Raw genomic sequence first — 14068 nt, 5'->3', positions numbered from 1 at the left:
GGACATATATGCCTTTCCGCAGCACTAAACCCTGATGAATCCAAATTTTAAAAGTTTAGAGTAAAAAAGGTTATTTTAAGTTTATCTTTGAGCAATATATACCCCTTCCCAATTCCCTCTTTTGCTTTAATAAGTACATTTTAATAGTTTGATGAGCTCTTTCAACTATGCCTTGTCCCTGTGGACTGTATGGGATTCCTGTTATATGAGTAATGCCAAATGATGAGCAAAATTGTTTAAAAGTGGTAGAAGTATAACCAAGGGCATTATATGTTTTTAAGTGTTTTGGAACACCCATAGTGGCAAAATTTTATAAGCAATGAGCTATAACATCTTTAGTTTTTTCTCCGGCATGAAGGGAGCCCATCAAAAATCCAGAAGAAGTATCAACTGTAACATGCAAATATTTTAATTTTCCAGATTCTGGCAAGTGTGTGATGTCTATCTGCCAAATATGGTTAGGTATCAGTCCTCATGGATTGGTTCCAAGATGAACTTGTGGTAAAAAGGTCACACAATTTTGACATTGGTTTATTATTTGTCTAGCTTGTTCCTTAGTTATTTTAAAATGCTTTTGTAAAGTATTAGCATTGACATGGAACCTTTTATGAAAATTTGTAGCTTCTTCTAGTATAGAGAAAATATGTATGTCATATGTAGTTTTATCTGATAAATCATTGCCCAAACTAAGGGCTCCAGGCAATCCTGTATGTGCCCTGATATGCCGTATAAAGAATGGATCATTTCTGTCCCAGATTAGACTTTGTATAGTGGAAAGCAAAGAGAAAACAGTAGAGGAAGGGGAAATCCTACCAGCATCTTCAAGGGACACTATAGCATTAAGTATATACTGACTATCGGAAAATAAATTAAATACAGAATCTTTAAACATCACAAAAGCTTGTAATACTGCATTAAGCTCTACCTTTTGAGCTGATTGTTTGGGTACTAAAAATGTAAAAGTTTGATCAGGTGTAACTATTGCTGCTGTACCATTATTTGACCCATCAGTGAATATATTTGGAGCATTCATGATAGGTGTTTTTCTTGTCATTTTTGGAAAAATTACAGGATGCAATGACCAAAAAGACAACAAAGGATTAGATGGTAAGTGGTTATCAAAAGAAACATTAGATTTGCACATGATTATTGCCCAAGTATTTAACTCATTAGCTAACTCATCAATTTGATTCATAGTAAATGGAGTAATAATTTTATTGGGAGAAATTCCAAACACTCCATTTGCTGCTTTTATTCCTTTGAGTATTAATTGTCCTACAGCCTCAGGATACCTAGTAAGAATAGTGTTAGGAGAATAAGATAAATGTATCCACAATAATGGACCTTCTTGCCAAAATACTCCTGTAGGTATATTTTTTGTTGGTAGTACAATAAATAATAAAGGCAAACGTATATCAATTCTATCCAAATGCATATTTTCCATATATGTTTCAATGATTTTTAATGCCTTTCTTGCTTCAGGCATTAACATTTGTGGGTGAATTTGGATCTGATGGACCTTTTAGGATATCAAATAAAGATCCCAACTCTCCTGTTGGTGTGCCTAGATGAGGCCTTACCCAATTTATGTCTCCTAATAACTTTTTAAAGTCGTTAAGTGATTTGAGTTGATCTACTTGTATTTGAATTTTTGGTGGACAGACCATGGTTGAGGATAATAGAACTCCTAAATAATTAATTGGAAAATTTAATTGTACTTTATCTATTGCTATCTCTAGATTATAATTTTCAAAAAGTTTGTAAGTGTGGCATAACATTCTAGCAATGTGTTTTTATCTTTGTGTGCTAATAATACATTATCCATATAGTGAAGTATTTGTAGTTCAGGATTTTGATTTCTAAGTGGCTGGATTACTTTGTTAACATAAATTTGACACATAGTTGGGCTGTTAGCCTTCCCTTGAGGGAGTACTTTCCATTCATATCTTTGATCAGGACCTTCATGATTCAGTGCAGGGATAGTAAATGCAAAACTTGGACTATCCTCAGGATGAATTGGAATTGAAAAAAAAAACAATCTTTAATATCTATAACTAAAACATACCATGTTTTTGGCAAAGCAGACAATTGAGGAATCCCCGATTGAGCAGGTCCCATAATAACCATCTCATTATTAATGGCTCTTAAATCTTGCAATGATCTCCATTTACCAGATTTCTTTTTGATGACAAAAATGGGAATATTATGGGGAGATACAGAAGGTTGTATATGTCCTTCCGCTAATTGTTGTTTGACCAGGTCATGGGCTGCTTGTATCTTTTCTTTAGTCAGGGGCCACTGAGGAACCCATACTGGTCTTTCTGATTTCCAAGTAATTTTTATTGTCTCAGTGGCCCTTTCTGAAAATCCAACCCATGTCTCTCTGTTTCTTGATCTATTTGTATTGGTGCTGCTATACCTTGTTCTTGTTTTTCTAATCTTTTTCCTTTCCTAAAACCTTGTCTAGCCATAATAGTGGGTGCATTTTAATTGATTTTAATTGTTAATGTCAAACCTAATTGATCTAGGACATCTCGTCCCCATAAATTTACAGGGAGATGATCCAATACATATGGTTGATTAGTTCCTTCATATCCTTCAGGATCCTTCCAATCTAATACCATTGCACTTCTATGGGGATTAGTCACCACTCCCAGGCCTCGAAGCATTTGAGTGGCTTCTTGTAATAGCCAGTGTTTTGGCCATTCTTGACGAGAGATGATGCTAAGGTCTGCACCTGTATCCAGTAGCCCATTAAATTCATGTCCTTGAATATTTAGTTTTAGCATGGGGTGAGAATCTAAATTTAAAGAAAGCATAGCCCAATCTACACCTGTGGAGCCTAATCCCTTGGAACCTCTTTCTACAGCAGGCCTGGAAAATTTATCATGTAGGCTGGGTATTATTAGTAACTGTGCTATTCTATCTCCTGGTGAAATTACTGATATACCCTTTGGAGAACTGGCTATAATTTTTATTTCACCTTCATAATCGGGATCAATTACCCCAGGACTTATCATAAGTCCTTTTAGAGTAGAAGAACTGTGTCCCAATAATAAGCCTACTGTTCCTTTTGGGAAGAGGTCCTTTTACCCCTGTGGGAATGATTTGAACTCCCATCTCTGGAGTTAGTACTGATCTGGCAGAGGTGCAGATGTCCACCCCTGCGCTCCCTCTGGTTTGTCTAATGAGGAATCTAATGGACAATGTGTCCTGGGCACTACCCTGATGGGATTGCTGTGTTCCTCCAGTGCTCCTTATATTTGTGGTCGTGGGCCCCAGAGCATTGGGCCCCCCGTCCATTTTGTGGCAATGGAGCCCGATGCCTTTCTCCATGATATCGTGAATAAACACCTGGTCCTTATTCATTTTTTGATAATGGAGTACCCTCTATGGTGGTTTGAGAACGGCATTCATTAGCCCAATGTCTCCCTCTATGGCATCGTGGGCAACCCGGTATTCTACTCCTTTGATACCTAGTTTTGTTAAACCCTCCTCCTATGGGGCAATTCCTTTTAAAATGTCCTGTTTGTTCACAATTGTATCATGTTCTTGGCCTGGCATCTAAAGCCTGTTTTACTGCAGCTGCCACGACTTGCTCTTGTTCATTAATGTCTCTACATAATTTAATATATGTGTTTAAATCTTCATGTTTCCATGGTCTAATGACTTCTCTGCACCAACAATTCGCTTGGTCATAAACCAGTTGTTTTATTAATGGCTTTGCTTGTTCTGTATTCCCAAAAACTCTGGTAGCTGTTTGAATAAGCCTATCTACAAATTCAGCGTAAGGTTCATTAGCTCCTTGTATTACCTTAGATAATTGACCTTGTAAACCTCCATGTCCTTGTAAAGTCTTCCATGCCCTAACCGCCTCTACAGCAATTTGTATGTATACGCCAGGATCATATGCAATTTGTTGCTGCTGATCCTCATAAGGTCCCTTTCCTTACAACATATCTAGATTTCTCTGAGGATAACCAGCTGCTGCATTTCGCCTAGCCGTCTCCTTGCAAAATTCCTCATTGACAACCTTCCGTAACAGGTATTGTCCTCCATTTAGCACAGCTTTACACATATTAGCCCAATCTGCTGGCGTCATGTTCAAGTTGTTAATGGATTCGACCAAGCTTACAGTGAAGGGTGCTTGAGGATCATAGGTTGTTACAGCCTCTTTTAGCTGCTTCGCTTTTTTGAAATTTAAAGCATGGTGAATTCGCTGCCCTCCTGCCTGCTCAAATACAGGGCATGTTAATATTTGAGATCCTGTCTCAGGATCCCAACTATCAACTGCGGGGGTTGGGAGCCTCCCATCATATGGAGGTAGCGCTGTTGGTTGGATATTTACGTCCTCTGGTGACAGAAAGGTGTTAGTAGCAGTCTCCTGTTGTAATTTTTCCCCTGATGGCTTTTTCTGCTCTAAACTTTCTTCCTCTGTCTGACTAGTTTGAGAGACCTTCTCTTTTACTTGAATCTTTTCCTCTGTCTGACTAGCTCGAGAGACCTTCTCTTTTACTTGAATCTTTTCCTCTGACTAACTTGAGAGACCTTCTCTTTTACTTGAATCTTTTCCTCTGTCTAACTAACTTGAGAAATCTTCTCTTTCACTTGAATTTTTTCCTCTGTCTGACTAACTTGAGAGACCTTCTCTTTTACTTGAATCAATATGTCTTCTCCTTCCTCTACCATTGTCTGAACTGAAGGCTTTGGACTAAGCAACAAGATACAAACATCCACAATGGCAATGTGCCAACTGGCAGAGTCCCTGGGCTTTTCTTTTCTATTCTTTTTAAATCTTCACCATGATGGTTCCATTGTGATATATTTAACAACTCCTCCTTAAAAAGCCATGGGCTACATTTTTGTATTGTATCAACATATGCCCTGACTGTTCTTGATTTTACTGAGATGCCTCCTTCCTCTAACAATTTACTTAACAGTCTTTCGGTTTGTTTTTTACTAATTTCTGATCCCATATTTCTACTATAATACAACCCAACAAGATGACGCCAAACAAAACCGAGACAAAATGGAATGACACAAAATCATTATAGCCTTTCTATCCTCCTGAAATGTCCATCCGTCCTTTCTCCTTATCTGTTCCTCAGACGCAAATAGTTTTTCCTCAGATGTGAGCGGTTTTTCTTCCGTCTCACTCATCTCCAGGGACAGGCAACTTAAAACAAAAGTGAAACAAAGCAAAAGAAGAATCTTAAAATGGCTACCCATCCTCTCACCCTGCTCTCAGGGGCGAGCAGTTTACCTTATCACTTACCCTCAGTCCTTCCCCATGTGGCCCACCAAATGCTGCAGTCTGGCGGGGCACAATTCAGGAGCCACTTGTCAAAAGAAATGAACTTTATTTTTAGAACACATCACCAAACCACACAGCTCCTCAGGAAAAACCTTCAGAGCCCAACTGCCACCACTGGCTTCCCCCAAGCCTCTCAACCTCCCCCACTCCTCCTGCTCTTGAGGCCGATTGGCTGGGTCACATGGGCGGAGCCAAAAAAGTCCCCCAATGAGCAGTTCCATGGTCCGAAAGGGTGGGGAAACAGCCAAATGAGCATCACCGCAGAGGAACCAATCAGTTGGCAGCTAGAAGTTTGCTGGGGCCGCTGTGAGCCAATCATCAGCTGGCAGCTGGAAGTTTGCTGGGTCCCCTTCGGCTGTGGCTCTCAACAACATCTCAGATTTCAGAGACCCAAATAAGGCAACTTCTGTCTTTGGAGACAAAAGTTGAATTAATGGTTCACAGCAGTTTCACATTCAGTCCAGTCACTATAGGTCAGGAGGTCCTGTTGAGAGCCACAGCCGAAGGGGCCCCCGCAAACTTCAAGCTGCCAGCAAACTTCCAGCTGCCGGCTGATGATTGGTTCACAGCGGCCCCAGCAACATCTAGCTGACTGGCTCCTGTGTGGTGATGGTCATTGGAGATGGTCATTGAGCTGTTTCCCCGCCCTTTCAGACTGCCAGCTGATGATTGGCTCACAGCGGCCGCAGCAACATCTAGCTGATTGGCTCCTCTTCAGTGCTGCTCATTGGGCTGTTTCCCTGCCCTTTCAGACCACAGAGCTGCTCATTGGAGGACTTTTTTGGCTCCACCCATGCGACCCAGCCAATCGGCCTCAAGAACAGGAGGATTGTGGGAGGTGGAGAGGCTTGTGGTTGTGAGAGAGGCTTGGGGGAAGCCGTTGGTGGCAGTTGGGCTCTGAGGGTTTTTCCTGAGGAGCTGTTTTGTTTGGCGTGTGTGGTTCTAAAAATAAAGTTAGTTTCTTTTGACAAGTGGCTTCTGAATTGTGCCCAGCCAGACTGCAGCATTTGGTGGCTCGCATGGGGAGCGACTGAGGGTAAGTGATAAGGTAAACTGCTCACCCCTGAGGGCAGGGCCAGAGGATGGGTAGCCATTTTAAGATTCCTCTTTTGTTTTGCTTCACTTTTGTTTTAAGTTGCCGTCCCTGGAGATGAGTGAGACAGAAGAAAAACCGCTCACATCTGAGGAAAAATTATTTACGTCTGAGGAACAGATAGGGAGAAAGGACGGATGTACATGTCAGGAGGATAGAAAGGCTATAATGACTTTTTGTTGTTCCTTTTTTATTTCATTCTGTCTCGGTTTTGTTTGGCGTCATCTTGTTGGGTTGTATTATAGTAGAAATATGGGATCAGAAATTAGTAAAAAACAAACCGAAAGACTGTTAAGTAAATTGTTAGAGGAAGGAGGCATCTCAGTAAAATCAAGAACAGTCAGGGCATATGTTGATACAATACAAAAATGTAGCCCATGGCTTTTTAAGGAGGAGTTGTTAAATATATCACAATGGAACAGCCCAGGGACTCTGCCAGTTGGCACATTGCCATTGTGGATGTTCGTATCTGGTTTGCTTAGTCCAAAGCCTTCAGTTCAGACAAAGATAGAGGAAGAAAGCTTAGAGCAGAAAAAGCCATCAGGGGGAAAGTTACAAAAGGAGACTGCTACTAACAACTTTCTATCACCAGGGGGCATAAGTGTCCAACCAACAGTGCCACATCTACAGGATACTGCTACTAACACCTCTCTATCACCAGAGGACGTAAATGTCCAACTAACAAGGCCACCTCCATATGCTGGGAGGCCCCCAACCCCCGCAGTTGATAGTTGGGATCCTGAGACAGGATCTCAAATACTAACATGCCCTGTATTTGAGGTAGGAGGGCAGTGAATTCACCATGCTTTAAGTTTCAAAATAGTGAAGCAGCTAAAAGAGGCTGTAACAACCTATGGTCCTCAAGCACCCTTCACTGTAAGCTTGGTCGAATCCATTAACAACTTGAACATGACGCCAGCAGATTGGGCTAATATGTGTAAAGCTGTGCTAAATGGAGGTCAATACCTGTTGTGGAAGGTTGCCAATGAGGAATTTTGCAAGGAGACAGCTAGGCGAAATGCAGCAGCTGGTTATCCTCAGAGAAATCTAGATATGTTGTAAGGAAAGGGACCTTATGAGGATCAGCAGCAACAAATTGCATATGATCCTGGAGTATACACACAAATTGCTGTAGAGGTGGTTAGGGCATGGAAGACTTTACAAGGACATGGAGGTTTACAAGGTCAATTATCTAAGGTAATACAAGGAGCTAATGAACCTTACGCTGAATTTGTAGATAGGCTTATTCAAACAGCTACCAGAGTTTTTGGGAATACAGAACAAGCAATGCCATTAATAAAACAACTGGCTTATGACCAAGCGAATTGTTGGTGTAGAGATATCATTAGACAATGGAAACATGAAGATTTAAACACATATATTAAATTATGTAGAGACATTAATGAACAAGAGCAAGTCGTGGAAGCTGCAGTAAAACAGGCTTCAGATGACAGACAATTAATGAACAAGGGCAAATTGTGGCAGCTGCAGTAAAACACGCTTTAGATATTCCTACAGGAGTATTTTGGCAAGAAGGTCCATTATTGTGGATACATTTATCTTATTCTCCTAACACTATTCTTACTAGGTATCCTGAGGCTGTAGGACAATTAATACTCAAAGGAATAAAAGCAGCAAAGGGAGTGTTTGGAATTTCTCCCAATAAAATTATTACTCCATTTACTATGAATCAAATTGATGAGTTAGCTAATGAGTTAAATACTTGGGCAATAATCATGTGCAAATCTAATGTTTCTTTTGATAACCACTTACCATCTAATCCTTTGTTGTCTTTTTGGTCATTGCATCCTGTAATTTTTCCAAAAATGACAAGAAAAACACCTATCATGAATGCTCCAAATATATTCACTGATGGGTCAAATAATGGTACAGCAGCAATAGTTACACCTGATCAAACTTTTACATTTTTAGTACCCAAACAATCAGCTCAAAAGGTAGAGCTTAATGCAGTATTACAAGCTTTTGTGATGTTTAAAGATTTTGTATTTAATTTATTTTCCGATAGTCAGTATATAGTTAATGCTATAGTGTCCCTGGAAGATGCTGGTAGGATTTCCTCTTCCTCTACTGTTTACTCTTTGCTTTCCACTATACAAAGTCTAATCTGGGACAGAAAAGATCCATTCTTTATAGGACATATCAGGGCACATACAGGATTGCCTGGAGCCCTTAGTTTGGGCAATGATTTATCAGATAAAACTACACATGACATACATATTTTCTCTACACTAGAAGAAGCTATAAATTTTCATAAAAAGTTTCATGTCAATGCTAATACTTTACAAAAGCATTTTAAAATAACTAAGGAACAAGCTAGACAAATAATAAAACAATGTCAAAATTGTGTGACCTTTTTACCACAAGTTCATCTTGGAGTCAATCCTAGAGGATTGATACCTAACCATATTTGGCAGATGAACATCACACACTTGCCAGAATTTGGAAAATTAAAATATTTGCATGTTACAGTTGATACTTCTTCTGGATTTTTGATGGGCTCCCTTCATGCTGGAGAAAAAACTAAAGATGTTATAGCTCATTGCTTACAAAATTTTGCCACTGTGGGCGTTCCAAAACAGTTAAAAACAGATAATGCCCTGGTTATACTTCTACCTCTTTTAAACAATTTTGCTCATCATTTGGCATTACTCATATAACAGGAATCCCATACAATCCACAGGGACAAGGCATAGTTGAAAGAGCTCATCAAACTATTAAAATGTACTTATTAAAGCAAAAAGAGGGAATTGGGAAGGGGTATATATCCCCCAAAGATGAACTTAAAATAACCCTTTTTACTCTAAACTTTTTAAATTTGGATTCATCAGGACTTAGTGCTGCGGAAAGGCATATGTGTCCAAAAAATGTGCATAAGCCCAAGGTACTTTGGAAGGATATTCTAACAGGACAATGGAAAGGTCCTGACCCAGTAATTGTCTGGAGTCGGGGGTCTGTTTGTGTTTTTCCACAGGGAGAACAGCAGCCGATTTGGATTCCAGAGAGATTAACCAAGGACCTGACCCAGTGATTGTCTGGAGTCGGGGGCCTGTTTGTGTATTTCCACAGGGAGAATAGCAGCTGATTTGGATTCCAGAGAGATTAACTAAAGTGATTTCTACAGACCAAAAAGAAGATGATTTGGCCCAAATCCATAACAGCTGATATCCAAAACTCCAGTTTGGCTATCCTTACATCTGCGACAGAACCAGGATGTTTTTTTCAATATCTATTTTATTATTGCCCTTTCCCATATCATGAAGTTCTATTTTGTTTTTTGAGCTCATACAAATGAGCTCAAATGTTTAATGTTAATGTTTTGCTGATCAGTTCTATTTTTTGACTATAGAGTTTTTAAACATTGCAATGGAGATTTCACCTGTAAAAAGTTACCAGGCCTTTACTATTATGTTATGTTTTGTACATATTATATTATGTGTGCACACTTGTGTTTTGTGTTATATGTTTGAATGTACGTATGTCCATATATCATATATGATGAGCACTCATGAAAAAATGGATGCAAATTTTTTTTCACGTGATTTAAATGGTTTCATTTAAATTGGGTAAACAGCTGTTGAAGATTGTTTTAATATGAGAACAAAAAAGGAGGTTAACAGATGTGTTTGTTTACTTTCACCTTTCCTTTTCATTATATTTAATAATTCTGTTCAAGATAATGTAAATTGTTAAGAAAATTGTTTTCTTTTAGTGCCTTCTGGAATGTTACATCATTTTTTCTTTAGCCATTATTGCCAGAATTCCTATCTTCATCCTAGTGCCGGTGAAGACAAAGATAAAACCAATCTACAGCTTCTGCAATAGCCATCACTGAACTGCTTGCAGAACTTGCCTGGACTATGTATGACTTGTATGCATTGTGAACTCACCTGTATGCATTGTGAACTATCTGTTGGTGCAGCGACTTGTGGTAGCATTGGGGTATTTTTGCTGATGATGTCATCAGTGGCACAATTTTTCCAAAAGGAGCCGTCAATTGGCTTGGTGCTTGTCATGATTGTTCAGCTAAAATTTGGGGGCCCACAGAGGTGAGGCAAAGAACCTCACCCCACTGCTGGTACAAAGACCTCTCCACAGGTGTGGCTGTATACTCCACCGGTAGTCAGTGACGGGTAAGATCCAATTGCAATGGTACCAACCTAAGACAGGATGCTGACACCTTGAGATCAGCTCATCCGATAATGGGTAAGGACCATATGTACTATTGGACAACCTAAGGCAGGCACGGTCCCTAAGCCACATACTTGTTGTTTAAACAGAGAGGGGGAGATGTTGAGAGCCACAGCCAAAGGGGCCCCAGCAAACTTCCAGCTGCCAGCAACTTCCAGCTGCCGGCTGATGATTGGCTCACAGTGGCCCCAGCAACATCTAGCTGATTGGCTCCTCTGTGGTGATGCTCATTGGAGATGGTCATTGAGCTGTTTCCCCGCCCTTTCAGACTGCCAGCTGATGATTGGCTCACAGTGGCCCCTTCGGCTGTGGCTTCCAGCTGCCAGCAAACTTCCAGCTGCTGGCTGATGACTGGCTCACAGCGGCCCCAGCAACATCTAGCTGATTGGCTCCTCTTCGGTGATGCTCATTGGGCTGTTTCCATACCTTTTCAGACCACGGAGCTGCTCATTGGAGGACTTTTTTGGCTCCGCCCATGCGACCCAGCCAATCGGCCTTAAGAGCAGGAGGATTGTGGGAGGTGGAAAGGCTTGTGGTTGTGAGAGAGGCTTGGGGAAGCCGCTGGTGGCAGTTGGGCTCTGAGGGTTTTTCCTGAGGAGCTGTTTTGTTTGGCATGTGTGGTTCTAAAAATAAAGTTAGTTTCTTTTGACAAGTGGCTTCTGAATTGTGCCCAGCCAGACTGCGGCAAGGTCCCACACTTAAGTTATTCAAACACCACCCTCTTACTTTTTGTGCACGTGAGTGTGTGTGTGTGTGTGTGTTTGTCTGCCACACGACCAGCGCTGGCTTCATGAAAGGTTTGATTCATGAGTAATTGCTAGGGAGTTTTAAATTAAAGAGACAAGACTCTCATTACCTTTAATACCAGCTCCGGGACAGCTTCTCCTAGCTCCTCCCCAGCAACCTAATGTGGTGGCGAGGTTTACAAAGAGACTAGTGAGAGAGGGAGAGCACGCCAGAGAGTGGGCTTTTATTGGGGAACAAAAAATTCAAGGGAAAAATCCCATCCAATGAAGGTTAAGGGGGGCAGTATCCCAAGGTCAGGGGCGAAGATTCGGTCTTCAGAACAATGGTCAGGCACGCCTCTGCACGGACAAGCCCTCAGACCTGGAAAAGGGTGGGGAAGGTTCTAACACAGCTGTGTCTTAGCGCCTCTCACCCAGCCAGGAGGTAACTCAAATCACATGCAAGGATGGCCGCCCACATGTGTGTGTGTATGTGTGTGTGTGTGTGTGTGTTACACTCCCCTGATGTGAGGAGTGGGAGAAGAGCCTGGGTAAGTTTCTCACCCAGCCCTCTGACTTCTGAGTAACACCTGGAAGTGTGTGATAGTGGCTAGGGAGGACGTTGAGAGGTTCCGACTTGATCAGGTGTGTGGACAGAACCACAGACACACTGTGCTTCTTGTGGCTTGACTCTGACCTGTACTCAGTTGCCAGGCTTATGAAGGGGAGACGGTCACCCTCTCTGTAGGCAGTGCTCTGTATCCTGCTCTCCCCTTTTTTGTTCCTCTCCTCTCCCTGATTACTCCTCCTTAGAAATGTGATTTTTACAGTAAAAACTTTTTGGACCCAATATATATTTTTGACAAAATGGACCTAACAGATATCCACAGAGCATTTCATCCAAAAACACCTCAATGCATTTTCTTCCATGTGTCCCTGCAATCTTTTGAAAAATGGACGATATTTAAGGCCATAAACAAGGTTTTGTAAATATGTAGCATTCTATGAAATTCCTTGTATGGTAATAGATCATAATGAAATGAAATTAGAACTCAGGAGAAAGAATAAAATGACAGAAATGACACAAACACATTTGGATGGGCCATTAAAAAAGGGGAGAATTTAAAATTCTTACAATTAAGAGACAGAGATGCCTCATATTAGAATCTCTTTGACTCCGTGAAGGCCATTGGGAGGGGAAAGGTATAGCCATGAGGGCCTCCATGAGAAAATTAGAAAGATTCCCAATATACAACCTTATGATGAATTCAAGGAAAGAAGACAGAAGGAAATAATTAAGACCAGAGCTGAAATTCATGCAACAGAGGATCAATTGTGAAAATACAAAGGATCAATGAACAGGGAATTGAATCCTTGACATGATACATAAAATTAGCAAACCCAAGCTAAACCAGTCAAAGGAAAGACAAAGAAGACATAAATTAATAAAATTATAACCAAAAAAGAAGATATCGCAGAAATCTTGACAATCATTATGGACTCTTTGGGAAAACTTATAGTCCAATAAATTGAAAACTCGGGAAGAAATTGAGTTTCTAAACACACATGGCCTACCCAAATTGAACCACATGAACAGAGAAAACAAACAGACCCAAGAGAAGCAATGATATTGATGCAGTAATTAAAAGTCTTCCATAAAAGTACAGCCCAGGAAACGTGGATTATCCTGTGAATTCTACCATGCCTGTAAGAAGAATTAAAGACAGTGCTTCCCAAGTTATCCTATGAAATAGAAATGAGGAGGAGAAGCAATTCCAAATTTATTCTATGAAGCCAGAATCACCCTGAAACCAGAACTAGATAAGGACACATCAAAGAAAGAACACTACAGATCCATATCCCTGATGAACATAGATACAAAATTCCTAAATAAAATGTAAGCAGATCACATTCAACAACACAATAAAGGGGTTATACATCATGATTAAGTAGGTTTCCTTCCTGTTATGCAAGGATGGTTCCAAATATACAAATCAATAAATATAATTCATGAAATAAATAGAATTAAGGACAAAAGTCCCATACTAATCTCAAAAGACTCAGAGAAAATGTTTTGGAGAAAATTCATCCCCCCAGTCATGATAAAATCACGAATAAAACTAAGTATATAAGGATCTTCCTTCAGCATCACAAAGGTTATTCTATACAACAAGCCCAAAGCCACCATCATAGTGAGTGGGGGAAAATGGAAAGCATATTCTCTAAAATCAGAAACAAGACAAGGATGTTCACTCTCACCATTTTTGTTCAATGTAGCACTTGAAATTTTAGTCAAAGCAACTAGGCACATGGAAGAAATAACACGGATACAAATAGGAAAGTGAAAATTCAGATTATCATTGTTTGCAGATCATATGATCCTATACTTACAAGATCCCAAAACTCCACCAAAAGACTTTTAGAGTTTAGTCAAGTGTCAGGATGCAACATCAGCAAAGAAATATCAGTAACTTTTCTATTCATCAATAACGAATCTGCTAAAAAAAAGGAAACAACAAAAAAATAGGGAAAGAATTCCATTCCCAATAGCCTAAAAAAAAAGCAAGAAAATAAATAAATAATCCTTTAATAAATGTAATGAAGGAGGTGAAAGACCCCCTGAAATAAAAATTATAAACAATGAAAAAAAATTGAAGAAGGCACTTCAAAATGGAAAGATATCCCATGTTCATGGACAGGCAGAATTAAATCATGTGAAAGTGCCAT

The sequence above is a fragment of the Spermophilus citellus genome (assembly GCF_964194105.1).
Source record: "Spermophilus citellus genome assembly, chromosome: 5".
In the NCBI taxonomy this organism is placed as follows: domain Eukaryota; kingdom Metazoa; phylum Chordata; class Mammalia; order Rodentia; family Sciuridae; genus Spermophilus; species Spermophilus citellus.
The sequence above is the reverse complement of the archived record's forward strand: the minus strand, read 5'-3'. Positions refer to the sequence as shown.